The sequence below is a fragment of the Macrobrachium rosenbergii genome, chromosome 27 (assembly GCF_040412425.1).
Source record: "Macrobrachium rosenbergii isolate ZJJX-2024 chromosome 27, ASM4041242v1, whole genome shotgun sequence".
NCBI lineage: Eukaryota > Metazoa > Arthropoda > Malacostraca > Decapoda > Palaemonidae > Macrobrachium > Macrobrachium rosenbergii.
Window position 1 is genome coordinate 27,877,009 of NC_089767.1, and position 17,500 is coordinate 27,894,508.

Below are 17,500 nucleotides of genomic sequence, written 5' to 3' on the forward strand. Positions count from 1 at the left end.
TCTATCGATTAGTTTTAATGTTTTCTCAACTAATATCAAAGCACCCCAATTAAAGGTCAAAGTTCGTATTAGGAAGTCCATTCATTAATTTTACCAATTTCTCCACTAATTTCATAACATGTTTATTGAATGTCAAAGAAAACTATTTTTAAGTCTGAACTGAACTAGTGTTATACTTGTTTATGCATTTCCTGCAACTGGCACTAAACCATTCAAAATACTTTCATTTTTTAATAATTCCAAGATTTAGGTTTACTGATTCCTTACGTCATTGTTATAAAAACCCTATTTAATGTCAAAGATATCTATTTTCATGGATTGGAAAGACCTTGTTTTTCCTGTGCACGCATTTCATGCAATTGGCGCAAAACAATTCAAAATACTTTCATTTTTTAATAAGTCCTATTATTAGTTTTACTGATTCCTCAGTAAATTTTATAAGACTTCTATTGAAGGTCAAAGAAATCTATTTTTTGTGGACTAGAATGACTGTTTTTTTCTGTGCATTTCCTGCACTGGCTCAAAACCATTCAAAATACTTTAATTTTTTATGCAGTCCACTAACTAGTTTTACTAATTTCTTCACTAATTTTATTACACCTCTATTGAATATAAAAGATATCTATTCCTATGAACCAGAGTAAACACGTTTTTTATCTGCATTTCCTGCAACCGGCGCAAACCCATTCAAAATACTTTCATATTTTATTTATTAAGTCAAATAATTAGTTCTACTGACTCCCAAACTTGTTAACATAACACCCCTATTAAATGTCAAAGAAACCTATTTTTACTGAATTTTCTACGACAGGCGCAAAACCATTCAAAATACTTTCATTTTTCACCTTTTCCCTCTTGATATTTGTAGCGTGCAGAGCACACAGGCCGCTTCATCAATGTAATGGTGTGTAAGCACAGGTAGGCCGTAACTCTGTGAATGGTTCCCGGTCGTATGGAATGATGGCGCGATTTTAGGCAGCTTTTGGTTTCGGAACTGTGTGCAGAGTAAACCTCAAAGTGTTCAGTGGGGCTTTTTCCTCAATTTTTTGTTTTATTTCTCTCCACTTTCAATATGTTGTTCAATTGTTTCTTTGATGATGAAATATAACACCAATAGAATTGTATTCAGATATATTACTTTTACTTCTTCTTTACCTGACCTGACACTGAACCTTTATTTCTTTTGTATGATATTCATTTGTGCCCTGACTTATGAAATTCAATTTTTTTGTTGACCTGTCGTTTAACTGTATGCTTTTTCGACAGGTTAATCATCAATTTTATTCCTTGAATGATGAAATGTAAACAGAAATATATTCCAAAACATTCCCACAATTTGTTCTACAAAGGTCGTTCAACCTTCTGCCCTTTCGATATATTAATAATTTTGTTCCCGGAACGATGAAATACATTCCAATACAGTCCCTCGGTTTTTCTATTAACCTGTTGTTTAACTTTCTGCTCTTTGGACGTGTCAGTTATAAATTTTATTCCTTGAATGATCAAATATATCAAAAGCAGGATTGCGTTCCAAAATATACTTCTTCAAATCTCAAAGGAAAAATATTTCCTTTGAGACTTGAAGAGGAATATTTTGAAATAAACTTTTGCGTGTGATGTATTTTTCATCATTCAAGAATCACGATTAATGAATAAAAATATATAAAATTATGAGTTTTTATTTTTATTTATGCGGCTTTTAGACTGGAATAGAGCCTCGCCTTGATAAAGTGCCAACCAAAAACATCCGTTTCCGGGTTCACAGTGTACGCGAAAACACCCGCACGACCTGTTTCAGTTTCAGTTTCAGTTTCAGGTCAGGTCCCAGCGCACAGGAGCGAGAGGCAGGGTGAAATTTCGCTGGGAAATTGTTGATTCCTTTGACGCGTTCCAGGCTGCGTGAACATATCAGGATAAGATATCTCTTAAAAAAGTTTTGTTTTCTGTCAAGTGCTATGTATTATTCCGGAATTATTTATTTTGAAAATTTCAAAAATGATTTTCTGGGGTGTTTACGGTCATTACAATGAACGAAAAAATATTTTCCAGTCTTAAATTCATCTATTGTTAGATATTTGTTTAGGAATCCATCTCTTATTACCTCCCATATTGCAATTAATATATGTTTGAATTTTACTAAAAATCTGTTTTTGTCTTTCATATTACAACCGGCGATAATTTTGCTGGATTTTTTTGCTCGGCTGACCTTTTCCTATCACTGAATATATTTTTCCTAACCAAACCAATTTGACAAGTTCCATCTCACATAATTATACAGTGGAATATCAAATTCCAGTTTAGTTTATTGCAGTGAATAATTTATTGCCGACGGAAAGCCAAGCAGTTTAAGAACGAGTTATCAGTTCCAAACATTACTAGATTTATCCAAATGATGTCGTCATCAGAAAAGACGAAACTATATTGAAAGTAACGGCGCAAAGAACATATTGGTCTTTACTACGAATCAACAAGTAATGACGCTGGAAGAAATATCTACAAAAGAATTTTCTTTCTGAATATAATATATGATGACTTATTACTGAATGTAGGACCACTTAAAAGCATTTGAAATAAATGTCTATTTCAAAGGGAAAATGAAAGAGATTATGATGATGGCTGGTCCCATGATGTTGGATCAGCTCTCTGGCGATAGGGTTGTTGGGAGGGGGTGGGTGGGAGGGGAGGGGGATTTACGCCGTCACTGTTCCTAATGTGGCGCACTGTAGGCAATATTAAATGATGTTTGCAGCGTCCATTCGTCCCCTTTCTGCACCCACGCTCTAGCCTTTTACTTTACCTCCATTCCTGATTCTTGTCATATGTCTTGCTTTCCAACCTTTCTAACTATCACATTTTAATGTAATTGTGGGGTTTTCTCCCATTTCCCTTTTTAAGGTCTTGGTGCTTCATCTCCTTTATTTTTTGGATCACTTGATCTTGGTCAAAGTGCGCCAGTGTTTGGCTTGAACTCCTGAATTTCTTAAATCTAGCCTATAGTGATAGGTCTGGTATATTGAAAGGGGTTTGTCGTCACTACGCAATTGATATTAGAATCAGGTAAATTATTTACTTCACTTCTGGTGGCTTAGTGATTAGCCATTTGACTGTTATAGCATACCAGAATAAACAACTATGAGTTCCCGCCGTGCGGAGTGTGAAAAATGTCTGGTAACACGTGTGACTTGTATCTGACTGTGTTCGACACAATACACAGGTATATCTCCCTTCACAGGAAACAAGTGTCGTGAAAGGTGAGCTTCTAGGAGGCCGGGAGGATCGGGTGTACCTAAGCCTTCAAAGAGATCGAACGCGGTGCCATGCCCAGGTTGATTTATTGGATAAATTATCCGTCTGTACCTTAGACACGTGTCATAGGCCCTTAAGTAATATTGAAATTGAGTTGGATAGCTTTCCATCCTTCATTAAAGACTTTTTAGCAAGTTCTTCGTCTTCACCCAACTACTTAACTCAGTCCAGTCAGGAACTTTTTATCATCAGCTGTAGATCTGTTTTGGTATAATTAATTTTTCATTTGATTCCCAGGGAACCTAATTCACTTTTTTTCCTTGACCTCGCCATACTCCATAGTTCTCCAATTTATGGTGCATTTATGAATATCTGTCAAACTTTCATACAATATCGTTCGTTAAATGAATACTTTGCGTAAGCTTTATGAACCATTGTCAATATATCTGCGCACATAAGTGATATGTGTTCCACAATTTTGTGTTCTTGATTAATGGAAATTTTATATCAGGATCGATGTGATTCCACTGAGTTAGGTTACTTTGTACCAAAAAATATTATCGCTTTTTGTAATACATCTCCGTCTTGACCTTATTTGCTTTCAAGAATTTTAACGATAAAGCATCGAAATGTTAGACACAACTGGGCCACCTTGATAAAAAATTCGCAAGTGCCTGATATGAAACCATTACCGCGCCTGCCACTTGCAAGAGAGAGAGAGAGAGAGAGAGAGAGAGAGAGAGAGAGAGAGAGAGAGAGAGAGAGAACTTTGCTACCCGACCAGATAAGAAAAAATGAATACATCGGTTTTCAATTTTCTTACTTTAGCCTGATTTGGGTTCTTGTACACCAAGACCAAAAGATAACAAAAAAATGCGCCGAAATTTCTTCGGCGCAATCGAGTTTTCTGTACAGCGTATAATGTTGTATGAAACTCTCAGCCGCGGCCCATGAAACTTTCAGCCACGTTCAGGTCTTAGAACGATTAAATTTTCCATCTCTTGGAAATTAGTTGAAATCAATCATTAATATATAGCCTATTAAATTGGCATTTTTAGTTTTCTGTAAAAGAAAGCTAATGAGATGGCTATTTGTCTGTCTGTCCGCACTTTTCCTGTCAAGCCCTCAGATCTTAAAAACTACTAAGGCTAAAGGGCTCCAAATTGGTATGTTGATCGTCCACCCTCCAATCATCAAACATACCAAATTGCAGCTCTCTAGCCTCAATAGTTTTAATTTTATTTAATGCTAAAGTGAGTTATGATCGTGCGTCTGGCACGGCTATAGGTGCCAACAACACAGGCCAACACCGGGCAGTGGCTGAAATTTTCATGGGCCGCGGCTGTATTTTGGTATGTTTGATGATTGATGATGATCAACATACCAATTTGCAGCCCTTAGAAGATTTTAAGATCTGAGGGCAGACAAAAAAGCGGGGACGGAATGACAAATAGCCTTCTCAATAGTTTTCTTTTATAGAAAACTAAAAATGCCAGTTTAATTAATTATTTATTAATGATTAATTTCAAATAATTTCCAAGAGATAGAAAATTTAATCGTTCTAAGACCCATATAGATTTTTATGTGAGGTTTTCATATATTTCTAAATGGAACACGAATTGCAAATCTTCAACGAACCGACATAAGAATGATGGTTTTATTTATGGTTGTTACCGCACACTAGCATGAACATAAGTTCAACGGAAACCTTTATTTTCGTATTTTGATAACTGTGAAATATGTAGGGTATGACAGTTATTTTCTTTATTGAACTTCATCCTTTAACCAGAGTTTTGCTGATAAGCTTTAGGCAGTTTTCGACCGGTAAAATTTTCCATGACAGTGTTGATACGAATTTAGAAATTATTTACTACGGTAAACAACTCGCAATAAATACGGTATTACTAATCATAGTAACTTTTCATTAATAATCAAACAGCAATATGTTTTTGCATCTAAAGCAGTGTATTTTCTTGTATCACTTCTGTCGTTCTGTTCATAATAAAAACAGTATTAGAAACAAGTTAACGTTTATAATCACTTTTCTTAGATTAAAAATTACCTTTCATGCAAATTATAAAAATGAAATTTTAGAAAAGAGAGGTTGTTCAGTGAAGGTCGAGACATTTTCAATTTGCAATTGTCAAGGATAACCATTAGCAGCTCTTTTCTAACTGAGTTCCAAACATTATTTACGTTTCATTTCTGGTGTTTTTGTATTTTCCTTTAATTACCTTATGTATTTGAAGGTCCAAACATTTCTCATTACCTGAATTGCATTAAAAACGATTTTCATCTCATATCTTCTATAACACAAACATGCATTCACTTATGGATGTCTCTTTCCAACACTTAGATTTTGGTCGTAAGAGTGGGTGGCTCCAGAGCAAAGGCAAGATAATGATCACACTATCCTCCATTCTTCCCCCATGAACGAACCATCTTGGACCAGTCTGATCCATCCTTGCTAATACTTTTAACCACTTTTGTGTATCTCCACATTCACCACACTTTCAGTTTTTCTTTTGCAGCCTATTTTAAGAAAAGAATTAAAAACTTTCCATCTTAAAACATCCACTTCAAGAGGAGAGTTGGCTCATCAGTCCCCTCACACTTCTTTTCAGATACTCCAAGGTTCACATTTTTGCACTCTGCCTGTAAACACATCCCAATTCTGTTACTAGTAATTGCAGTTTCTCTTCTCTATACCAGTCAATTATTCGTTATCTGAAATCGTCGGCTTTCCTTCACTCTACAAGGGTGCCCTCGCACACACAGAAACACACTGACACACATAAACATATACATACGCACACTTATTTATATTATATATATGATACTACCATATAAATATTCGGTTCACTCTCTCAATCTTTTGTATATATACATACTTATCCTATATATATATATATATATACTTACTATACACACACATATATATATGTATGATATATATATATATATATATATATATATATATATATATATATATATATATATATATATATATATATATATATATCTATATATATATATATATATATATATATATATATATATATATAGTGTATGTATGTGTGTTTGTGTGTGAATGTGCATCTGAGTGTCTGTGTGTGTTAGCCACTGTACATACATTTCTGCATATCCGTACGTCCATAGATCTTCCGTCTATATCTGTAAACTATAGTTTTTCAGGTCACGGCGATTATAACAAAAGAAGAAGAAAAAACAGTCCTCTGAGAAGGTACAGAGAAGACTTCCAGTACAGTACGGAATTCCAGACTTTTTATGAAGTTAGTTTATGAACTAGTATTTTGCTTGTACACTCTCGGTTGTACTGTAGGTACAGAAAGGGAGGAGTCTTTAGGGTGGTTGGGTGAGAAGCGTCCCGCAGAGGTTCTGCTTTAATTTTGCAATCCAACGAGTTGGTTCAGAATGACTTAGAGAGAGAGAGAGAGAGAGAGAGAGAGAGAGAGAGAGAGAGAGAGAGAGAGAGAGAGAGAGAAAGCCCGACCAGAACTCAATAATATGATGCTTCAAGAAATATTACTGTTGCTCTCTCTCTCTCTCTCTCTCTCTCTCTCTCTCTCTCTCTCACCCAGTCAGAGAGAGAGAGAGAGAGAGAGAGAGAGAGAGAGAGCAGTTCCAGTCAAAATCAACAATATGATGCTTCATCAAATATTACTGTAGCTCTCTCTCTCTCTCTCTCTCTCTCTCTCTCTCTCTCTCTTTGTCAGATCGACAAAGACATGAAATGGAAAACTAAACTAATGAAGACTGAGAAATGTTGTTTAATGGTAGGTCAGTTCTTGTGTGTGTCAAAGAACTTTTTTTCATATCACTCTAAAGTCAAATCTTTATCTATTTTAGAATATCAGTTGGGGTACAGTTGGATGAAAATAAATTTCAAGATATCTATATTGAGTTTAAGCTGGGTATGTTTCTATGAAACGTACATTAAGGCAATTTTTTTAGATTTATTTTTACAGGGTATTCATTTCAATTGTTTCTCATTCTATATTTCAAAACTTGCTCTAAATCGTACTAATATTCAGTAGGAACATCGTGTTATTTCCTATATAATTCCCAGGCAATCAGAAATCAAAGTATGTAAGTCAGTAATGAACAAACTATTGCTCATTGATATTCCTTACCATTATCATTTTTGTTGTTGTGCTAACGTCCTTTATGTAAGGCAGTAATGAACAAACTAACGCTCATCGATACTCCTTTTCATTATCATTTTTGTTGTTGGGCTAACGTCCTTTTACGAAAACATTGAAACTCAACACTTTGAAATAACTTGATTTAGCCTAGTCTCATGTTATACTAAATATATTTTCATGACTTAACTCTGCCCTTGAACATAATGTCAAAAATACCCAGGAATATATTCACAGAGAGGAACGATACAACCCATTTATCTCAATCCCAATTTCTATGTATATGCAACTGTATCATAATTATCATCAAAGGCAGAAACGATTGTTAGCTCGAAGTGAACCCAGCTCAGCACTTATTCTCTCACGGAAAAATAGCCTCGTCAACAGCCAGTATGAGAGCCATCAGCATTTCAAAACAAAGAATACGTTGTCAGCAATGAGCCGTAACCGGGGAGTTTTCCTTCTTTGCACATATTACCGTTTGCATTGACTGCATCTATAATACATACGAGAGAATGGAAACTCTAAGGACATGCGACGTTCATTATGTCGATGGAAAATCAGCATTGATGACATCGCTAATGGGATGCTACAAACTTGTCAATACAGGAATGAGAAAGCTTTGAGGGCAAACTATTATAGACTCATAGTTCATTTTGAAATAAGGATTTAGGGAGAATATTAGGTATCAGACGACAGGGTAATGTGAGTAATGTGAGAAAGGGTACCATAAAGGAAAACACGGAAGTTTACAGTGTAGCTATGATAATGCAGGGGGTGGAGGGATGGCAATGGTTTGGACACGTCCTTCGCTCTAACCAGAGAGAATTGTACATGACAAGTGTCAAGTGTGGTCCCTTGGGCACCAGAAGTCTTGGAAATCCTAGACTTACGAGAATGAAAACTAAGAAGCAAGAGGCTGGACATCAGGAGAGATTTGGGGAAGTGAAAGCACATCTGTGGGATTTCACTGAGGCCATTTCCGTCGCATGCCATTGGAGACGTTGATGGTGACTGAAATATGGCAAGAGGCTTAATTTTAATATTCATGACCGGCAGCAGATGCGAATGTTCTAATTAGAAAGTTATGTCGATAAAAATCAATCGTACCTTTGATCACCTTTACCAACAAAGGTAAAAAATTTAAGGCCCTTCTCAGTCTCATCAATATTCAAAGAATGTTCAGAGTCAACCACTAAGTCAAGAAGGATAACGATATATGGAAATTAATGGAATTATTTAAAACTAACCAGTTTCAAAGTTTTCCTGTAGACGAGTGGTCAATATTGCCAATGTCTAGAAATCACCTTCTGTATTATTCTTGCCTAAATTTATGTAGAAGATTTGACATCGTTGAGACCTCTAGCGTTTTCTCCTTGATGACAAATGGTAGAAGTGACGACTTATAAGGAGGTATACAATGAATAATCATGGTGATATGGCCTCAACAAAATACTGATGCCATCAACCGAATGGTAATTTTCTTTATATGTTTACTCCTAAAGTTTCAGTGTCACTGGGACACAATAAACGCTTTTACAGAAAAGAGAAAGTGAATGCTAATTAGATACCGGATGTAGAAGAATTAAGAGTAAAATATTTAAAGTTAAAGAATGTCACACTCAAAGAGTTCTCGCCTTTATGATAATTTTATATATTCTTTAATTAGCAAAACAATTATTCAGAATGTTAATATAATTATTAAACTCTTTGCCCTACCGACTGTCCAAGGCTGATACGTTCATAAATGAATCTACATCAACTCTAAAATCTGAAGTAACTTTTTCGTAGTACCTTATGTCTCATGATTGTATGTGAGTGTGTATGTTTGAATATATATTTGTAGGAAATATAATTATAAAAAATGTATATCTGCAGTCTCCAAAGAAATGTTTTGTTCTCATGTCCATTACGTAGCTTTACAACACCCTTCTTCACCTCTTATATGCTTCTGTGACTCACTTTTACAGTCCGCGACCTACAGTGAGCTATATGTTAGCCCATAGATGAGAAAGAAGGCAGTTGTAACTCTGAATACTCTCTTATCCAAAATATTGCCCCTATCAAAACTAAAATAACCATTTCTTACTGTCTTTCAAACAGTTTCTTTGAGTAAAAACACGAATAGAAATTTTATACATTTCAGAATGTAATTTTATATAGATAAAGTTAGTGGTGAGGACATTCGCTTCACCAACAACACGTCCCGAGTTCAACCACTGCGCATACCTGAAGAGAGAGAGAGAGAGAGAGAGAGAGAGAGAGAGAGAGAGAGAGAGAGAGAGAGAGAGAGAGAGAGAATAAAAACGACTCATTCCTAAACTCTGCTCGTTATACGCTTTCTCCCAAAAGCAAGGCATAAAATAAAAACGCATTTCAGTCACTCCAAAGTTTGTCTTACGTCTTCCAAAAAACACAGTCCTTCAATACACCGCCGTCTGTTTCCGAAGTCTTAAGGGAAACAGCAGAACACGTCGGGGAAGACAATACAACTCGAAGACATGGTTTAAAAAAGTCAAGCAAGAGGATGATTAAAAAAAAATATAGACTTGGAACTCCGGGTAAGAAAGACGACAATTTATAGCTGCTGATGATAACAGTATTGGAGATTCCTGATAAGGTCTGAGAGAAGTTCAAGGGAGCGCAAGGAATATTTTTCGTACTGCGCTGAACTGAAGTTGCATTTCGCGTGTTGCATAATTGCTATATGTTGCTTGTGTGCTTGCTGTGCTAGTTCAGGTGGTACCCTGCCTTTACTTCTTAATAATCAGTTTTTACTTTTTCTGAAAGTGAGTTGTCGAAATAAGCAATGAAATTTCATGTCGTTTAGTTCCAATAGCTAATAAATTGCCCATATCCTACTCAGACTAGCAGACGTATCTATGCCTATCTACTAATACAATAACAAAGCTTCAATTATGCCTTCAGTCAAACACACGATTTCTGATATATACAGTGATATATAATTACATGTGTATTAAAAAAACCTGCAAAATTCGCGAGACATTTTCTTTCGTAAAATAGTAAAACTGAATTTTTTTGATAAATTTACAGGAGCCACATTCATTCAAGCAGCACCTATGAGGGGGCCTTTTTAGAACACGTTCAAAAATATTTTTTTTCGAGCTGCATTTGTTTAAATAAAGTTATATAACAAAAATTCTTATTTGTATTGAAGGTGCTGGAAGTATTCGGCTCTGGCAATTGTAATAGTTATTGCATTAACGCTAGAGTATGTAGCATACATACGCCAGTCCAGGACGTCAGTTACGAGCTAGAAAAAGTATTAAACTCCGCGTATAAGATCGTTTCATGCAAGTGTCAGATCAAAAGTGCAAATTTTCAGTAAGTCTGCCTATTTTTTCCCCAAGGGCAGCCACTAAAAAATATGCAACTGGTAGTTTAGTCCGGTTGTCTTAGCAAATTCCTATAAAACCACAGGAGGTGTTAATCAGTTTACTTGCAATGATTGAATGTGCCCCGTGATCCAGTAGTTTAGAAGAAGATGATTTAAGGTCTACAATTTCACTGAACATACGTTACATCACATGAATTACAGGTTAATGAGAGGCAGTAAAGACCTTTAAGAAATCGTATGAATTACAGGTTAATGAGAGGTATTAAAGACCTTTAGGAAACAGTGTGAATTACAGGTTAATGAGAGGTAGTAAAAGTCTTTAGGAAACCGCATAAATTACAGGTTAATGAGAGGAATTAAAGACCTTTAGGAAGCCGTATGAACTGCAGGTTAATGAGAGGTATTAAAGACCTCTAGGCAACGACATGAATTAAAGGTTAATGAGAGGTGTTAAAGACATTTAGGAAACCGTATGAATTACAGGTTAATGAGAGGTATTAAAGACCTCTAGGCAACCACATGAATTACAAGTTAATGAGAAGTATTAAAGAGACTTCTAGGAAACCGTATGAATTACAGGTTAATGAGAGGCATTGAAGACCTTTAGGAAACCATACGAATTACAGGTTAATGAGAATTATTAAAAACCTTTAGGAAACCGTATTGGTTACAGGTTAATGACAGGTATTAAAAGACCTTTAGGAAACCACATGAATTACAGGTTAATGAGAGGTATTATAGATATTTAGGAAACCGTATGAATTACAGGTTAATGAGAGTATTAAAGACATTTAGGAAACCGTATGAATTACAGGTTAATGAGAGGTATAAAAGACGTTTAGGAAACCGTATGGATTACAGGTTAATGAGAGTCATTGAAGACCTTTAGGAAACCGTATGAATTACAGGTTAATGAGAGTTATTAAAAAAGCCATTAGGAAGCAATGCGAATTACTGCCATACGGTGAATTACGGGTTAATGAGAATTATTAAAAACCTTTAGGAAACCGTATGAATTACAGGTTAATGAGAGGTATTAAAAGACCATTAGGAAACCATACGAATTACTGCCATGTGGTACACTGTCCATCAACACTAATCTGCTTTGCCATTTCCTAGAATTAGCTGTCACATATTGGCTCTCATAATAACATGGACACTGTGGTATTAATTAACCTTGTCAGGATAATCCTCTATTTGCAAAACATTTTTGAATCGAGTGTCCTTATGTCATATGTGGGTTTGTATGCCAAAGAAAGAAAGAAAGAGAGAGAGAGAGAGAGAGAGAGAGAGAGAGAGAGAGAGAGAGAGAGAGAGAGAGAGAGAGAGAGAGAGAGAGCCAAACAGGCTGGAATGACAGAAGAGAGAAATAGTAAAAAAAAAAAAACAATAATACGAAACAAGAAACAACTAAACATTAGGTGGAATAAAAAGAAAATAAATTAGTAAAATAATAAAGAATGCAGGCCATTATTTATCCCCCTTAGCTGTACAAGTCCCTTCCACCACAAAATTCAAAGACAACACTTTACTCAGATTTTTTTTTAATAATATGAAGGAAGGTGTATAAAGATTCGCGGTATGTTTGGAAGCCCATCACCAGGCTGCCAAATTGATATTGGATATGCATAACGTTAAATCAGAAGAGTATGGTCGAGAGAGAGAGAGAGAGAGAGAGAGAGAGAGAGAGAGAGAGAGAGAGAGAGAGAGAGAGAGAGAGAGAGAGGACAGTAAACATATGATGGACGAGAGTAAGCCTTTCAATTCTAATTTTCTTAATGTGCAGAGATCTTCGTATCTTTTAAAGAATGTTTTCAATTGCCATATCCTTCTAAAATTAATTCAGACAAAGGAGAGGTTTATCGCTACGTTGGAATAAAACAGATATAATAAAATTACTGGAAGAGGAGATACTCCTTTTACGCCCTTGTTCATTGACATTGGGGTCCTTTTGGTGAATCTTTCGTCATCAACTATAAGTAAAATGATTAACAAACAGCATTAGCAGCAGCAATAATAATAATAATAATAATAATAATAATAATAATAATAATAATAATAATAATAATAATAATTTGCTGAGTAAATTTTAGAAAAGCTACAACGGAATCTGATAACTTCATACTCATTTATTAATTTATTAAGTAATAAGGAAAACTTAGGATTCATGAGATTTCTGCAGTTCCCTTTTTGATCAGTCAAACAATAATAATTTGAAATACTTGACTGAATATTGCCTGACCTAAGACCACATGAATTCAGGTGGAAAGGTAACTGAATGTAACCGGAAGTGTTTGTTGCCCACAGTGTATTATGATACCGGCAATTGGAATCTATCAATAATTTCTCAACATTAACAAAATGTGATATACTGCAATGAATGGTGATATGTAGACACACAATCAAGTTCATATCAGGATTAGTAATATCGGGAGAGATAAGAACGACTTTTAAAAGAAGTACGAGTGAGTACGTTCACTGAAATCATCTCTGCCTACCGGAGTGGAGTGGAATGGAATATAGAATTTAGGCCGAAGGCCAAACGCTGGGACCTATGAGGTCATTCAGTGCTGAAAGGGACACTGAGAATAGAAGGGTTTGAAAGGTGTAACAGGAGGAAAACCTCGCAGTTGCACCATGAAACAACTGTTAGGAGAGGGTGGATAGCAAGATGGAGGAAAGAGAATATGAATGGAAGCACAGTAATGGGAATGAAAGGGGTTGCAGCTAGGGGCCGAAGGGATGCTGCAAAGAACCTTGAATAATGCCTACAGTGCACTGTGTGAAGTGCACTGACGGTGCTAACCTCCTACGGGGAATCTCTGCCCAACACCTTGTCTTGAATCTGCCAGGTCCTGGATAATAATAGTTCGTGTAAATCCCAAATACCCTCATGCATAACTCATAACGAGTAGGGTTGCAACTAAATCCTGTTCTGTCTTATGCAGTCACATCGCAAGCTTTCACAGACCTACAATGTTTGTCGTCATATTGTGGTGAATCTTTCAAAAATTTCTACTTCGTATCAGGATTCTCCTAGAGCTCTGATGTTATATAGGTTTTATTTTCATTACTCATGGATCAAGCGAGTGATTTTATTTCGTTTTTATAATTCTTTGTTCCGTTGCTCTTTCATTTCAAGCCTCCTCCCTTACGCAGCACTATCATGCATCATAATTATCATATCATCATCATCATCATTATCATCATCATTACGACGTTTGTGAGTACTAATATCGCTGTGATTTGCCGTTACTACATTAAATCCAGGTAATGGAAACCAGATGATATTTACCACCCGATAAAATAAATCGAAAAGAAATAAAAGTAACAAGAAAAAAAAGGGTCAATAAAATCCGTTCTCTTCTATAAATTGCGTCTTATCGACGCAAAATATCTGAAGCAGCGACAGACGATATTGACGAACGCGGAAAGTACCTTACTGGCCATCGCTTATGGCTCCGAGGGCAATCATCTGATCAATGTAATTACTAGTAGATATCAGGTATCGAAAAATAAATAAAAATAGTAACCAATCGGCCATTCCTCATGGGTTATATTCATCGATTTATATTTCACAAAAACGGGCTTGATGGTTGGAAAAGGAATTGGGACTCATCAAGCCATACTTTCCGGTGGCATTTGGGGAACTTCGTGGCTCTTGAGGTTATTAACTACTGTAGTTTGGAATTCCTGAAGGTTCAGGATCCTGGGGTTAATTCTTTCTCCTTGCATTGTCTGATTAATGGCAGGAATGGAATAGAGTATAAAATAAAGGAGGTTTGAAAGGTGTAACAGGAGGAAAACCTCACAGTTGCACTATGAAACAGTTGTTAAGAGAGGGTGGAAAATAAGATAGACGAAAGAGAATATGGTAGGAGGTGCAGTAATAGGAATAAAAGGGGTTGCAGTTAGGGCCCGAAGGGACGCTTCAAAGAACCTTATGTAATGCCTACAGTGCACCGCTTGTAGTGACGGCACTACCCCATACCGGGGCTGATTAATAGTGAAAAAAATAGGCAGAGAAAAAAAGAAAAAAGAGAAGTGTTGCTTTGCCATTAACTAATTTTTGCGTGTTCTCTCCCTCTCCCGCTCCTTATTCTTCTAGTTATTCCTCCTCCCTCTTTCCTGCAATAATTCCTCCTTTCCTTATCCTATTTTCTTCTCTTCTTTTCTTTCGTTCTCTTGCAAGTTTCCGGTTTCCCTTCTCCGTTTGTTCACCCTCTCCACTCTTTTCTCCTTTTTTCCTCTGTTCCAAATTCATATACTTTTCGTCTTATATTCCTCGTGTTCATTACTTTTCCTTGGTTCTTTCACCCATCCTTTCTTCATCATCATTTCATTATCCTCTCGTCTCATACCTTCCCCTCCATTGGGTTTATCTCTCGCCTTAGTAATATCCGAAGAACTTTTCTCTTTTTTTTTTATTCTTGTCTACCTCGCACATTTCCTCTTTTTCCCCAACAGGGAATATTTTCATAGGTCACGTTGTGGTACCCTAAGTTTTACTGTTCTCATTTACACTCAACTATCTATTTATTTTTCTATCCATCTATCTATCTATCTATATAAATATATATATACATATATATGTATATATACATATATATATATATATATATATATATATATATATATATATATATATATATATATATATATATATATATGACTATTTATCACATCACCGTGATTCATATACAATCAGAAAGCTACAAACGTCCTTTAATATCCAATTCACTCTACCTCGAAGTAATATATTTTCATATATGTTACCGAAGGGGAATTTTTAGTTGATAATAAGTCCGGCGCTCTGAAACAGCCTGGGAAACAACAGGACTGTTCGAGGGGCGGCTGCTCGTGAGCAGACCCCACTCGCCTCCTTGACTTTCAGCATGTCTTCTCCCAGGAGCAGGGAGCTTGACAGAGGCTTAGGTCTAGGAGAACGAGTAGGCCGAGCAACCACCTCCTCCACCACACTAACACTTTGCACTGCACTTAAATTATTCACAATATTTTGGAAAGAATCCATACGCTCATGAAGGGATTTCACGTTAACGCCAATATCCTCCATGGCGCCCACAATAGTTAAATCTGGCGTCCATCTGGACTTGATACTAGACACGGTAAAATTCCTCTCGGTAACATATATGAAAATATATTACTTCCGATAGAGTGAATTGGATATTAAAGGACGTTTGTATATTGATTATATATATATATATATATATATATATATATATATATATATATATACATATATATATATATATACACACATATATATATGTATATTTATATGTATATATATATATATATATATATATATATATATATATATATATATGTGTGTGTGTGTGTGTGTGTGTGTGTGTGTGTGTGTGTGTGTGTGTGTGTGTGTGTGTGTGTGTGTATGCAAAACTAAGCCATTTTTGTATTGTAATCCTATTAAACATAACTTTCTAAAGAATAACCCAGAACAAGATCGACAGATCTCTCTCACGTGAACAAAGTCGTACCTTCGAGGTATCACTTCCAACTGCGTTCTTTACGGAAAGTGAACAGCCATAATCTCCTGAGAAGACGGAGATGAAGTATCTTAGCCCGTATTAAATTTCATGCTGTAGCGGTTTTACTGTGGGTGTCTGCGGATTATTCGGAGAGAAAAGCCGTTTTGGTGAATTTGGGATTGTATCCCCCTTTTATTTCACATAGCTTTTGCGATTATGTCATTTCCTCTTTCTCTATCTTTCTCTGAAGTTGTGATGTATTTTACCAAATTCATGTTTCTTTTTTGTGTTTGTAAATATCTCCCTTTTACTGTTTTGTTTGAAGAGACTTTCCTTGTTACTACTACTACTACTCTCTCTCTCTCTCTCTCTCTCTCTCTCTCTCTCTCTCTCTCTCTCACAATTAATATTACATATATATATATATATATATATATATATATATATATATATATATATATATATATATATACACACACACAATATGTGTATATATATATATATATATATATATATATATATATATATATATATATATATATATATATATATATATATATATATATATATATATATATATACATGTGTATGCGCGAGCATGCATGTGTATTGTGTATTATCACAGCCCCTTGAAGGTCCTTAGATAATCTGACTCATTCCGACCATAGATATTTACATTGGCCACAATGTGACCCGAAAATCCAACAGGACTGAATGAGCAAATAGCTTTACTTATGAGAATCCTATGACATTTTGAAATTTATGTTTTCTTCCAAAACCAAATCACCGCAGAGGACAAAAAAGCAATAAGGTGAAAATAAAGGTCTAAGCATCAGTGATACTGACCTCAGTACCCTTGAAGATCTATGTTGACATTATAGTGTTCATTATAATTAATGTTTACTTAAATATTAACGTTAACCGTCGGGACTGCAAGACTTAGCTGTCTTTATCCAGTAACAGATCGACCAAACAGGATTTATAAATGAAGACCAATTTTAAAGACAGATTTAATGTGGGAGACTGTTTCTTTAACACAAAAACAAGTAAAAAATGCGCCGAAGTTTCTTCGGAGCAATCTAGTTTCTTTTAAGCGCATAATCAAAGCCACCAAAAAACTTTCAGCCACGGCCCGGTGGTGGCCTGTTCTATTGCGTTGCCAGTAGCACGACCATGGGTAACTTTAACCTTAAATAAAATAAAAACCACAGGGGCTGGAGGGC